This window comes from Haliotis rubra, unplaced genomic scaffold (genome assembly GCF_003918875.1).
Source record: "Haliotis rubra isolate DU_JTF1 unplaced genomic scaffold, ASM391887v1 Scf1750, whole genome shotgun sequence".
Taxonomy (NCBI): Eukaryota; Metazoa; Mollusca; class Gastropoda; order Lepetellida; family Haliotidae; genus Haliotis; species Haliotis rubra.
The window spans coordinates 97,862-111,462 of NW_025765726.1; positions in this window are offsets into that span (position 1 = coordinate 97,862).

A 13,601-nucleotide genomic window follows, 5' to 3' on the forward strand; every position below is an offset into this window, starting at 1 on the left:
TTTCATCTGTAGTTAGCTCAGTTTCTCTATCTTCATCTGTATTTCCATCTGTATTTGCATCGTGATCAGTCTGCCTGTGTCTGTTTATATTTCGTCCAGCATTTCTTTTTGCTATATCTTTCGATGTCTCGATCACTGTACTCACCTTCATGTGCGTCATCATCCCATTCCGTTTCTGATAATCCAACTCGTTGTCCGAGGCTATCTCTCAAATATTCTCTATCCTCATTGTTGTCAGTGTACCTTGCTTCTCCACAGCTGCTCTGTACATGTTTCCTCGTGCCATCAATTTCACAACTGGCTTCAGATTCACTGGACAACGTTTGTAGAAAGGTTCGCAATAAGCTTAAAGAGATAAGCGTGTTGTATTTCGACAGACACATAGTGATCACCTTGCTCCTCTGGAAAGTATCCTAAAGTGAGTACTGGGACATTTTCGTCGTAAGTGTTTGTGTTCGAAACCACACAGTGGTAGAGATCGCTTGGAGCATGAAATACCAGAAACTGGCAATTGTATGTCCGCGCAAGAGCCTGCAAGGTAATGTTATCACCATCAGTTGATTCTTTTCTCATGTTTCTTACGTAAGTGTTGAAATCTTGAGGAACAAAGTTCTGATAATGCTCAGAGTGTAGATGTATCGCTCACAAGCTGTTCTTCAGAGTTTTTAGGATCCTGGCAAATTCCAATTTTTTTTATTTGGTCTGCGACTGCCTCGAACTGGCAGTTGCCAGATCCTTTTGGGTCTTTTGAAACCATTACATTTCTGTTCTCACAGAAGAACCGGCTGTGCAGATCTCTTCAGATGTTGTGGCTGCTTTGTGATCACTTCTCTCTTTGTTGATTGTTTTCAACTCGTCGAAGTCTCGAAAGTATCTCGTGGTTCTGTTTCAAACTCATTTTGCAATAGATAGTACTTGTCTCGGTGCAAACGCCTTCTATGCATTCTCTCAAACCCTGCGCTTTTGAATTTTCTCTACGAATAGCCTCTTCTTCAACAGTCCTACTTGTTATGGATTGCACGCCTATCCATTGTTTCACCAAGTCCCCTTTGCATTTTCTCACATGTACAAGATACCTGTCAAAAAGTTTGCTCCTTTTCAGCACTGTCCTTTCAGTACTTTTTTTTTTGTGTGGCACTCTATCCTTGTCTGGGTATTTCACAAGGACCCTGTCACCCTTCTTATAAATGGAACAGCCGTGTCGTTTTGCAAATTGAAGCGATGCTCTGAGAACACATCTGTCAGATGACAGCGTAGCTTTTCGTCTTATCTCATCTGCTGATACTCGATTCCTCGACCAATCGGCAAAACGCAAAATGGTGACTGGTATGCAAGTACTTTTTGAGGGTTGTTTGTTGAGGGATCTGGCTGAGGATCTGGCCTCCACCCAGTTGTAACCGCGGCTACCCTTCCTTAGTGAATCATATCTTAATTTACTTTTTGACAAGGCGGTTTTGCCTCTCAACCTTGCCCTGTGACTGGGGTGGTAGGGCCTTCCCTTCACTACCTTGACTCCATTGCGGTCTAACAACCTTTTGAACCTCCCTCTGAATTCTGGGCCCATTGTCCGACTGTACAATCCTCGAAACCCGTGGTTCTATGAAGATAGACTGTAACGCGCTTTAGCGACATCGCTCGCCGTTTTACGTTCTAATGCCCGTGGGAAGAACAGAAACCTTGAAAATACATCTACAACCATTAAAATGTACCTGTACGTTTTCGAATTGTGTACAACAGCTTGTTCCTTCATCGTAAATCAGATCGATCTGAACCCTATCAAATATGCATTTGGCAGTAACAGCGATTGGTGCCCGGTTTGTAAACCGGGCATGTAAATGGCCATGTTTTTTGTCTCTTTTCAGAACACTCAAGACCTTCCGTTCACTACATCCTCCGAATTTTCTTTAGAACATATGCTACTACTCTGGCCCTTGCACCCTTTGTCTGTCGAACCTTCTTTTTGAACCTGCTTTTCAAAAGTGCCCTTTGTCAATACACGTTTGTTTTCGTGAAACAAAACATCTTCTCCTTTTACAGTCTTCAAAGTAAGACTCTCTCGGTTCCGCCAAAACCGAACAATTGCACTTCTTTCATTCTTTGATCTCTCTTTCACCGGCTTTTGATAAGTACCCTTTACAAGCTGTACAATTACACTGTATGTGTCGATGTCTAGAGGCCTCATTTCTCACTGTTGTTGTGTACCTACATAAAAACCAGCAAGTCAAGCATCAACAAATGTTCAGTGTAGCTTCAACTTGAACAAATTCCGAAAGTACGCCAGAATTAACAAAAATGTAAACTTTTGACAAAATGCATATTTTCTGAGCCAAGTTCGTTCTCGATTGAAGTGATGTTCAAAAGGAGGTTGCCTATGACATACGTTTTTGACTGGAAAATTTTATGTTCATGTTATAGAACGGACTCAACCATCCATTTAAACTAAACAGCAAACAACGTTCAGTGCAGGCTCTTTCAGAACCTACTTAAACAAGTACGTCTGCATTAAGAAAATGTAAACATTCGACATCAGGTATAATTACTTACCCTAATACGTTTTATGTAGCAGAGACATTTTTCATGTTTTTAATAAGTCAGTTTGGTTTGTGTGTATAGAACTATTTTACAATTATTGAATATAAAATGGTGTTATAGTGTTTTATTGTTTGCAAGTTAAATAAGAATTAACATATTATATAAGTCATAAAAAGGTCACTAAAAATATTGAAGGTTGGTGGTAGTCCTCTAAAGTTTGTGGTTTTATGCATATGTCAATCATATTGATATTTGGTTGTATTTGTCAAGTATTTCAAATGAATTTCATTCATCAGAGAAACGTTCTTATTATGTTTAGGATTCACAAAATATGCTGGATCTAAAGTATGGTCTCATTCTGGATTATTGTTTATCACATGACTCTAATTCCTAGCTTTTAATTGGCTAATTTCAAATTCCATAATTCCCAAGCACCAATCTGAGGCACCCTTGTAATAACACTTTAGCACAGCACAGCACCCAGGCAAAACAACAAGCAGAGAGAAATTGACATGTAACGAAGACAAAAATAAGCGATCCAATAAAGATAAGCACTAAATGAGATGAACACATCTCTTGAGTGAGTGAGTGAATGAGTTTAATTTTACGCCGCACTCATCAATATTCCAGCTATATGGCGGAAAACATCTAGAATTCTTCAAGTACTGTATATTAAATAACTAGATACATTTAATGGGAAGGGCATAAGTTAATAGCGGCGCAAAACAGTCGCTAGGGGACCCAAAGACGTTTTGGCACTATAAAACCAGCTTCAGTCAGGGCTAGTACAAGCAACCGCACCTACACATACACGCATGCACGTCGTCATATGATTGAAATATTCTACAGTGCGACGTTAAACCCAAATTCACCTCGCCTCAACTACAATTTCTACCACTTAGACTACCACTACGGCCACCACTAAGACCACCGCGACTTCTACCACGACTACAGTCCGCTTGGCTCAAAAAGCGGACCGATGAATTGCAATCTAACTCGAAAACTAATAAAACATAACATACTCAATGAAACGCTGATCATAATCAAAACATCATACCAACAGCCAGGTGTTCAAGAAGCACGTTCACAGACGTTATTTATTCATTAACCTGTGCCGTGCCGTCTCCATCCGTTCTCGAACACCTGGCTGTCCCTTTCTCTGCACTCCTCCTCGTAACAAATAGTGAACTGTGTCAATATTTTAATGATAGATTGTTAAACAACTTTTTTATTTTTAGGACATAAATTCTGCAAACAAATCACAGAGTTGGTATGATGTTTTGATTATGATCAGCGTTTCATTGAGTATTTTATGTTTATTAGTTTTCGAGTTAGATTGCAATTCATTGGTCCGCTTTTGAGCCAAACGGACTATACCAAAGACAACCGCGACTACAACCACCACTACAACATCCACTTCCATTTCGACTACCACTTCGACTACCACTACGACTATGTACCAGCTTATCGTAAGGCTCTCATAATATTTCGCTGTTCAGGCCATCAGTTAATGATAGAGTCTGGAAGAAAATCTGGTCTGACAAGAAATTCTAGATTATGTCCATTTTGTGTTATACCTGTAATTGAGACGGAATATCACATGTGTTTGGAATGTCATTTTTACTATAATCTCAGACGTACAATTTTGCCTGAGTTCTATTGTACTCATCCTTCTTATGATAAACTGGTATTACTTTTTGCACATCACACGATTTAGGTTTAGCGAAGTTTCTGTTCCTTTGCATTCAAACAACGTAACAATTACCTTAACAAACTTGTACAACCCATTAAGTGTATGTTTATTGACCTTGTACAGTGTTATGATGCTCCAGATTTCCACTTTCATGATATGACTCATGTAACTGTATAATTGGCCTGTGGCCCCTTAATGGAATAAACCAATTATTACTAGACCGATTACGACTACCGCTACGACTACTACGACGACGACAACTACAACTATCCCTACTGCTACTATTACTACGACGACGACCACCAGCCAACACCACCAGCACTACTGTTGCCACTGCTGCAACTTCTACTGCTACAGCTACTGCTGTTGCTGCTACTGCTCTACTACTGTTAAGGCTACTACGTCTACTGCTGTTACTGCCATCATATATATTCTTTTACTACTGCTACGATACTGTTCACCCACGATGTGAACTCTATACGTTATTTAAAAATATGTATGCATATATCCAACGTATAGAGCTTAAGTAAGTTGTACAGTGTCAAAAATATATGTCCCGCTAATAAAGAAAAATATTGTAATAGTTAGAATTAAGTGTATCATGTCCTTTATATCAGTTTGAAGCTGAAAGGTTTTTGTGTAAAGTATGCCAAAAGTGATGTGACGTTATCGTAACGTCTTATGACGTCGTTTATGACATTATATGGTATGTTTCTTTGCTTGAAAATGACTGATTATGCTGAAATGACATACACTTTGACGTCATTTACGACGTCATTAGGTGTTACGTGAACCCTGCATGCCGTTCTAGGTATGCGTTTTCAACCAACGAATATAGCTCACCGTAAGCTCTATACGTTGTCAACCACCGAATACAGCTTACATGTAAGCTCTATACGGCGTAAGCTCTATGCGGCGTAACAACGCCCAAGAAAAATAAACACCACTTTTATGTACGGTATGGTTTTTATTGGTGGGGCGCAAGTGCGTTCAGTCCAACCAATTAACTATCAGAAAACACGTGAAGGAATATCTTCCTAAGGGGTGACGTTTGGCACTTTGTAAGTTTTATTACATAATGCGCTAAGATGTGCAAATTCTTATTACATTTCGCTACTCAACCCGGTTTGTAATACCAACGCGGTTTGTAATAAACCATCAGAAAACTCAAGAAATATTAACAGTTCATATGATGGAGCGGGTTTAAGCTGAAGTTTACACTTAATTAAGGGGGTAGAACACATATTGTCCTGACCGGAAAGGAATATCTTCAACTTTGATTTTCAGTCATTTTCCAGCCTTAGGCAAAAAGTACCAACTCGCTTTGTAATAAAATCGCCTAAGTCCGAAATGTTTTTGGACTCTGAAAATTTTATTACGCATAGTGCGTTAAGATAATGCAAAATCTTATTACATTTCGCTACTCAACCCGAGGTTTGTAATAAAACCATCAGAAAACTCGAAATATTAACAGTTCATAAGATGGAACGGGGTTTAAGCTGAAGTTTACACTTAATTAGGGGTAGAACACATATTGTCCTGGCCGGAAGGAATATCTTCAACTTTGATTTTCAGTTATTTTCCAGCCTTAGGCAAAAGTACCAACTCGCTTTGTAATAAAATCGCCTAAGTCCGAAATGTTTTGGACTCTGGAAATTTTATTACATAGTGCGTTAGTAAAGTTTGAAGATGTTTCCAGCTACGGCATTGAGGGACAATATATGTTCTGCACCCTTGGTGAGTGTAAACTCAATATAAACCGATGATATTTCCGGTACCTGATGGTTATCTGAAACCGTTATTATTACAAACCGGACATTGGCGAAATGTAAAGATGCGCATCTTAACGCACTATGTAATACTTCAGAGTCCAAACATTGGGACAAGGCGGTGTATTTCTAAAAACAGTTAATACTGCCTAAGGTACTGAAGACTGAAAATCAAAGTTGAAAATATTCCTTTCCGGTGAACAATATTAATTCTATGATAAAGATGTCAACTTCAGCAAACCGTTCCATCTTATGAACTGATGATACATTGATATTCAGGTTTTCAGTGGTTTATTACAAAACAGGTTAATGGCAATGTAATGAACTGCACATCTTAACTAATAATAAAATTTCAGGAATCAAAAACATTTCGGACTTAGGCGATTTTATTACAAACGGTTGGTAGCAGGCTGGAAATGACTGAAAATCAAAGTTGAAGGCGAGCATTCGGTCAGGACAATATGTATTTTACATGAGAGTAGAACGCGACTTCGGCTTAAATTCCCACGTTCCATCTTGCCAGACTGTTGATATTTCGGGTTTCTGATGGTTTATTACAAACCGGGTTGAGTAGCGTATAATGAGATTTACCGCATCTTAACGCTTGCTATGTAATGGAATTTTCAGAGTCCAAAACATTTCCGGACTTAGGGCGGTGCTATTACACAAAACTGAGTTAATTTTACTAAGGCAGGAAAATGACTGAAAATCAAAGTTGAGATATTCCTTCCGGTCAGGACAATATGTGTTCTACGCCCTTAATTAGAAGTGTCAACTTCGGCAAACCCGTTCCATCTTGCTGAACTGTTGTATTTCGGAGTTTTCCTGATGGTTTATTACAAACCGGGTTGAGTAGCGAAATGTAATAAGATTTTACGCATCTTAACGCACTATGTAATAAAATTTTCCAGAGGTCAAAACATTTCGGACTTAAGGCGATTTTATTACAAAGCGAGTTGGTGCACTCGTGGAAAATGACGAAAATCGGGTGAGATATTCCTTCCGGTCAGGACAATATGTGTTCTACTTTATGGTAAAGTGTCGCTTCGGCTTAAACCCGTTCCATCATATGAACTGTTAATATTTCGGAGTTTTCTGATGGTTTATTACAAATACAGGTTGGTGAAATGTAATGAGATTTTGCACATCTTAACGCACTATGTGGCCGACACAGGGTTACCAAACGTCGCATAAGAAGATATTCCTTCAGGTGTTTTCACCGATAGTTGAGGTGAACAGGGCGGTACTTTATCCCCATAATATAAAAATACCATTACATAAAAGTGAAGGTATTTTCTTTATTGGGCGTTGTTACGCGCACGCCATTTCCCCGCCATTATAGAGCTTACATGTAAGCTGTATTCAGTGGTTGATAACGATATAGAGCTTATGGTGGAAGCTATATATTCGTTGGTTGAAAACATACCAGAGACAGCATACAGGGTTCACGTAACACTAATGACGTCGTAAATGACGTCAAAGTGTATATCATTTCTGCATAATCAGTCATTTTTCAAGTAAAGAAACATACCATGTAATGTAATAAAGTCATAAGACGTTACGATAACGTCACATCACTTTTGGCATACTTTACAAAACCTTTCCAGCTTCAAACGGATTATATGACGCGAGTACATTTAATTTCACTATTACAATATTTTTCTTTATTAGCGGGACATATATTTTTGGACACCTATGAAACTTACGCCAAAGCTCTATACGTTGGATATGCATACATATTTTGAAATAGCAGTATAGAGTTCACATCGATGGTGGAACACTATCATGTAGTAGTGAAAAGAATATATATAATGGCAGTAACAGTAGTAGATATTAGTAGCCTTAACAGTAGTAGAGCAGTAGCGGCTAGCAGCAGTAGCTGTAGCAGTAAAGAGAAGTTGCAGCAATTGGCAGTAGTGCTGGTGGTGTTGGCTGGTGGTCGTCGTCGTAGTAATAGTAGCGGTAGTGGTGGTTGTAGTTGTCGTCGTCGTAGTAGTCGTAGCGGTAGTCGCGTCGTTCGTCAAATCGGTCTACCAGTAATAGTGTTTTACTCCATTGGGAATTACAGGCCCATTATACAGTTACATAGGTCATGTAGAGGTGGAAATCTGGGCGTCCTTAACGCATAACAAGGTCGTAAACATACATAAAATGGGTTACTGGTTTTGTTAAGGTGGGTATTACGTTGTTTGAGATACAGGAACAGAAACTTCCTTTATACGATTTAAAATACCTAAATCGTGTGATGTGCAAAGTAATACAAGTTTATCATAAGAGGATGGAGTACAATGGAACTCAGGCAAATTGTACGTCTGAAGTTATAGTAAAAGGGACATTTCCAACATATGTGATATTCTGTCTCAATTACAGGTTATAACACAAAATGGACCTGATAAATTTCTTGTCAGACCAGATTTTCTTCCAGACTCTATCATTTAACTGGTGGCCTGAACAGCGAAGAATATGCTAGAGCCTTACGATAAGCTGGTACATAGTCGTAGTGGTAGTCGAAATGGAAGTGGTGTTGAAGTGGTGGTTGTAGTCGCGGTGGTCTTTGGTATAGTCCGTTTGGCTCTTAAGAAGCGGACTGATGAATTCACAATCTAACTCGAAAACTAATAAACATGACATACTCAATGCGAAACGCTGATCATAATCAAGACATCATACCAACTCTGTGATTTTGTTTTGCAGAATTTTTGTCCTAAAATAAAAAGTTGTTTAACAATCTATCATTAAAATATTGGGCACAGTTCACTGTTTGTTACGACGGAGGAGTGCAGAGAAAGGGACAGCCAGGTGTTCGAGAGACGAATGGAGACAGCGCAGCACAGGTTAATGAGATAAATAGCTTTGTCTAATAGACATTAGCCTACTACCTATTATTATTATGATGTTTTATTAGGATCAACGTTTCGATATTATGTTTATTAGTTTCAGTTAATTCATCGATCTGCTTTTGGGCCAAACACTAGTCGTGGTAAAAGTACGCGGTAGTAGTCTAGTGATGACGTAGTCTAAGTAGTAGAGAAGTATGAGTAAGGCTGAGTGAAATCAGGTTAGCATGCTTTTCGCCGTCTTCACTCTGGAAGCGACGATATATGCAATGTGTATAACGGAGTCGCAGTTACTATACACTAGCCCAGATGAAAACTGGTTTATGGTCTTCAAACGTCTCTGGAGTCTCTAGCGTTGGGGCCACTGCGCCGCTGTCTCACTATGCCCCTCTCATTAAATGTATCTGATATATACAGTACGGCTGAAATTAAGATGTTCCCCACTCATACTAACTGGCATAAATCAAACTCGCTCGCTCACTCTGGCTCACGAGATGTGTTTCATCTTATTTGAGCTTACTAACTTTCCACGAACAATTGGTAGAGTCGAACGCCACAACACAATCGGCGCTGCATATGACCTTTTCGGTGTCGGTGCGCCGTAAAATTCAACAAACAAAGGGCAGCAATTTTTCCTTTCTGCCTTTTTGTTTATGTAGGAAAGAATGGCATAGTACTGGTTAGAATTCCAGGAACAGTGTTGGGATATCGGATCGTCTTTGTAGCAAAACCCAATGGAAAGGGCATTAAATTATAAAGATAGAAATAAAATGAGAGGAATATAGGAAGTAAAATGAAGGGAAGATGTTATTTAAACAGACCGTCCCTAATGTCTCGTCCAAGTTTTGTATTACTGACTGACTGGTTTGGTTTTGCCGCTTTCCAACAATATTCCAGCAACATCACGGCACGGACACCAGAAATGGGCTTCCGCACATAGTACCCATGGCGAGGTTGAACCCTGGATCTTCAGTGTGACGAGCCAACGCTTTAACCGATGGAAATACCCACGGCCCTATTTTGTTTAGTGATGGTCCCTTTTATCACATATCTTGAAAACATACCCGCCGGCACTGTGCAACATATTCCTTATCCATTGCTCAGCATACAATACAAGATATCAATGTGAACAATGTACTGCTTTACATTATTCTGGATTTAACAAATATAGTTATTGAATAATATGATATCTTGAGTGGTGACGTAACATTTTGAGGTAAAATAAAAAAATAATAAATGAAAATTAAAGAAAGAAAAAAAATAAAAATAAAACAAAAGCAAGAAACAACAACAAAAACAAAAGGCAAAAACAAAATACATAGTTTCTCGACCTTGCACGGTTTGGCTTTTACTAACAGAGAAAACATTGCAAGCCCCTATTAAGTTCTATTATAGCAGTATGGGTTTGAGGGAACGTTACGAGTGAGCCACAACACATATATAGCCACCATTCTTCAACACGGAAACACAAATGCATACTTACAGGTACTAATACACAAAACCCACCAACATACCCGAGTGGATGCCGTTCGGATGGATCCAGCAAACCCATGGACGGATGGCGCCGTTACCGGAATGGGATGGCTCTTGCAGGATCGTAAAGGCGATCAAGGGGACCATCTTTTCACATATTATTTCCACTTGTCCACATTTCGAGCTTTCCTTGCATTCTGCCCGAGCTTGTTCTCCATTATTCCAATCATTTTATACCAAATGTCTGTATATCGGCGCTTTATGGCGCGGCTGTCGAAGCGCCGTTAAACCCAGTTCAATCAATCAGTGAAAACTCAGCTAAGGATATGTTTGGATTAATATTGGGCCACACCCGAATGAATTGCTGAATATATTCCAACGAACAAAGGGGATAGAATTTCGGTGCACTTTGGATATATGATAATTATATTGTTTGAATATATGAAGTTTTACAGAAACCTATTTAAGATATGGTTTTACTCTATGACAATATTATGTACCACCGTGGTGCAATCATCTACTTGGTGACTGGCATCTAGCACTATGGGTTTCGAGGGCTTTGGACCGTGATTCAGAGCGCAAATATCCATCACATTTCGGCCATCGCCATGAAGGGTCTTTTGTAACTACGATCGGAACTTCCATTCTTTGTTTCAGGCTCGTAAATTGTCAGCTATTTTTCGAACTATATAGCCTGTGCCATCATGGTGCACCTTTTGACGACGAAGACTAGCTCTCGGTGAAGATTGTGCGATGTTGTTGTATGCAATGGTTAGTATTTTGGAAACTGCCTAAATTACCAACAACATGTTGTGGTCAGTTTCCAGTGTATGCACCAAACTCAGCTGACTTTTCATTTTATGAAAATACCTTATAATATTATACTGGTTTTGATCAGTAAATGGGATGCGCGGATGGATTGACGTCGTTATTCAGATTCGTCGACGTTTTGAACGTATGACGACTGCACCAGCTGGTTTCATGGCATTTGGTCTGCGACAAGCGGAAAGATTTCGCAACTCAAAGAATATGAAATCTAGCTGTTGGCAGTCTGTGCGGGCGCAGTAGTAAGGTTTTCGAACAATTGGATTTACAATTAAAATTAACATTTAACTCAGGTGTTGGGCATTTTGTTTCTCGTTTCCGGGTTTTATGCAATACCGCTTATTCGATCAGAAGCTAGCTGTGTTACATTCTAGTCATTACGCTCCATAACTTCTGCCGGGTTCGGTTGTGACTTGCTTCACGGCAATACTGTGCTGGTATTCGGGGACTCGGTATTTCAATAAACAATCAGGAAGGTTTTCATGCCGGTTTAAGATTAGAACGCATATTGTATGCTTCACCGGTATCTAATACGCGAAGCGTGGTTTTGTAATAAACCATCAGAAAACTCAAAGAGGAAATATTAACGGTTCCAACAATTTTATTACATGAATTGCGTCGTTATTACATAGTGGGTTGCTACTGGTGTAACGCGGTTTGTAACCGTATAATAAGATCGCTAAGTCAGAAATGTTTTTGGACTTCACCGAAATTTTATTACATAGTGCGTTAAGATGGTACCCAAAATCTTTTTTACATTTCGCTACTCAACCGGAAGTTTGCCAATAAAACCATCAAAACCAGAAATATCGGCAGTTCATGAGATGGAACGGGTTTAAAGCTAGAAGTTGACTGCCAATTAAGGGTGCCAGAACCGTATTACGACCTGACCGGAAGGAATATCTTCAACTTTGGTTTTCGGTCGTGCAACCTTGAGCCAAAAGTACCAAAACAACTTGTAATACGTCGCCTAAAATTCCGAGAGGTAACTTTGTGGACTCTACCAGAAAATTTTATTACATGGTGCGTTAAGATACGCGGAAATCTTAATACGACTTTACTTCTCAGAAAGCTGGTTTGCTTAATGAAACCATCAGAAAACTCCAATATCAACAGTTCATAAGATGGAACGGGTTTAAATAGGATTTACACTTAATTAAAAAGTTAATGGGAACACATATGGTCCTGACCGGAAGGAATGCTAACTTTACGTTTTCAGTCATTTCCGTACGACAAAAGTACCAACTCAGCACGTATCGCGTCATACAAGTGCGAGAGGAAATGTTTTGGACTCTGAAAAGAATTTTATTACGCCAGATGCACGTTAAGGTGTGCGAATGTTACATTTCCTTCCTCAACCGGTTGTAATAAACCATCCAGAAAACTCCAGTCATAAGTTCACGGATGGAACGGGTTTGTTTGGTTGCAGGAAGGTGGGATGTAGAACACATGTTGGCTATGCCGGAAGGAATATCTTCAGCACGATTTTCAGTCATTTCCAGCCTTAGGCAAAAGTGATTACCAGCTCAACTTTGTAATAAAATCGCCTAAGTGCGAAATGTTTTGGACTCTAAGAGATTTTGTTACGCGTGCGTTAGGATAACGTCTTTGCATTTCACTTCTCAACCCAGTTTGTAATAAACCATCAGAAAACTCCAGTAATAACAGTTCATAGATGGAACGGGTTCGCTGAAGTTGGCCGCCAGGCAAGATTAATAGAACCTTATGATTTCGACCGGAAGGAATATGCTAACACGATTTTCAGTCGACAAGCTCAGGCAAAGAAATTGTTACCAACTCGCTTTGTAATAAAATCGCCCTAAGTCCGAAATGTTTTGGACTCGCGAAGAGTTTTGTGCGCGATTAAAGATAATGCAAAATCTTATTACATTTCGCTTCTCAACCGGTTTTGTAATAAATAAATAGAAAAACCAGAAATATCAACAGTTCATAAGATGGAACGGGTTTAAGCTGAAGTTGACGCTTAATTAGGGGTGTAGAACACATATTACAGGCTTGGAAGGAATATCTTCAACTTTGATTTTCAGTCATTTTCCGTATGAGCAAAGAAATTACCAACTCGCTTTGTAATAAAATCGCCTAGATTCTGAAATGCTTTTGGACTCTGAAATTTTATTACACTTAGTGCGTTAAGATAATTACCAAGATCTTGGCCACATTTCGCTTCTCAACCCGGTTTGTAATAAACCATCAGCTTCGAGTATCAACAGTTCATAAGATGGAACGAATTTGAAGTTTACCGCCAATTAAAGGTGTAGAACTGTAAAACCGTCGCCGGCAGGAGGACCGTAACTGGCACGGTTTTCGATTAGCGTTTCCGTATGGTGAAATTTTGCCGACTCGCTGTGAATGGCTGGATAGAAATTCATTTTTCGGACTCTAGAAATTTATTACATAGGTGGAATAAAATTGTACAAAATCTTATTACATTTCGCTTCTCAACCCGGTTTG